Consider the following 1,983-nt stretch of genomic DNA (forward strand, 5'->3'; position numbering starts at 1 on the left):
ATGGGTCTGTTCAGTTCAGTAGTTTCTATCTCTAGGAATGCATCCATTTCTTCCAGATTGTCAAATTTTCTGGTTTATAGTTGGTCATGATATCTTCTTATAATTGTATTTCTTTGGTGTTGGTTGTGATCTCTCCTCTTTCATTCATGATTATATTAATGTGGGTCCTTTCTTTTTTCTTTTTGATAAGTCTGGCCAGGGGTTTGTCAAGTTTATTAATTCTTTCAAAAGAACCAGCTCCTAGTTTTGTTGATCTGTTCTACTGTTCTTTTGGTTTCTATTTCATTGATTTGTGCTCTGATCATTATTATTTCTCTTCTTCTGCTGGGTGGTAGGCTTCCTTTGATGCTCTTTCTCCATCTCCTTTAAGAGTAGGGTTAAGTTGTGTACTTGAGACTTTTCTTGTTTCTTGAGAATGGCTGGCATTGCTATATACTTTCCTCTCAGGACAATCTTTGCTGTGTCCCACAGATTTTGAATGGTTGGGTTTTCATTTTCATTTGTTTCTATGAATTTTTTCAGTTCTTCTTTAATTTCCTGGTTGCCCCCTTCATTATTTAGTAGGATGCTCTTTAACGTCCCTGTATTTGAGTTTTTTCCCACTCTCCTCTTGTGATTGAGTTCTAGCTTCAGAGCGTTGTGGTCTGAAAAATATGCAGGGAATGTTCCCAATCCTTTGGTACTGGTTGAGACCTGATTTGTGACCCAGGATGTGATCTATTCTGGAGAATGTTCCATGTGCACTAGAGAAGAATGTGTATTCTGTTACTTTGGGATGGAATGTTCTGAATATATCTGTGGTGTCCATCTGTTCCAGTGTGTCATTTAAAGCCATTATTTCCTGTTGATCTTTTGCTTAGAAGATCTGTCCATTTCCATGAGGGGGCTGTTAAAGTCCCCTACTATTATTGTAGTATTATCGATATGTTTCTTTGATTTTGGTATTCATTGGTTTATATAGTTGGCTGCTCCCATGTTAAGGGCATAGATATTTAAAGTTGTTAGACATTCTTCTTGGATGGACCCTTTTAAGTGTGATAAAGTGTCTTTCCTCATCTCTTATTATAGTCTTTGGCTTAAAATCTAAATTATCTGATATTAGGATTGCCACTCCAGCTTTCTTTTGATGTCATTGGCATGGTAAATTGTTTTCCACCCCCTCACTTTAAATCTGGAGGTGTCTTTGTGTCTTAAATGAGTTTGTTGCAGACAGCATATTGATGGGTCTTGTTTATTTTTAACCATTCTGATACCCTATATTTTTTGATTGTGGCATTTAGCCCATTTAAATTCAGGTTAACTATTGAAAGATATGAATATATTTGGTTATATGAATTGTATTGTATTTGTATTTTTATTGCCTGGTGATGGGTATTATGGTGGGCACATATTTAATGGAGCACTGGGTGTGGTGCATAAACAATGAATTTTGGAACACTGAAAAAATTAAATTAAAAAATAAATAAAAATGTTAAAAAATTAACTTTGAAAGACTAAAGGATCATGGGAAAAAGCCATGAATTCTATGTGCTGCTTTCCCTTAGCTCTGGTGTTCCACAGTTCTCATTGATTGGTAAACTTGGCCCTGGCTAGATGTTCTTGCTGATCTTATGGGTGAAGAGACTGTTGCTGTGATTTTTTAATGTCTTTGCCTGGCAGAATTGCACCACACTTGCCAAGGGCCAGGCTATGTAATCTGTGTGGTTTTGGGCTTGGGAGCTTTTGTCCCCTGAATGCTTTCCATAGAGCTCTGGAGGAAGGGAATGAAAATGGCAGCGTCCCTATCTGCCACCAGTAGGAGCCAAGAGCTCAGGGCTCCACTCCTCAGTGTGCCTTCAGAGAAAAGCAGTCAATCACTCCCGTCTTCCTGGTCTCTGGCTGAGCTGTGTACTCACCCAGCCTTCGACCAAGCTTTTCTGTCTCTGGAGGACTGCCCCTTTTGTAGTCTCCAAAGCCTGCTGATTCCTGCAGCACATTCCTGTA

Source organism: Mustela putorius, unplaced genomic scaffold, assembly GCF_011764305.1.
Source record: "Mustela putorius furo isolate JIRA1106 unplaced genomic scaffold, ASM1176430v1.1 tig00000854_pilon_pilon_pilon, whole genome shotgun sequence".
Lineage (NCBI taxonomy): Eukaryota > Metazoa > Chordata > Mammalia > Carnivora > Mustelidae > Mustela > Mustela putorius.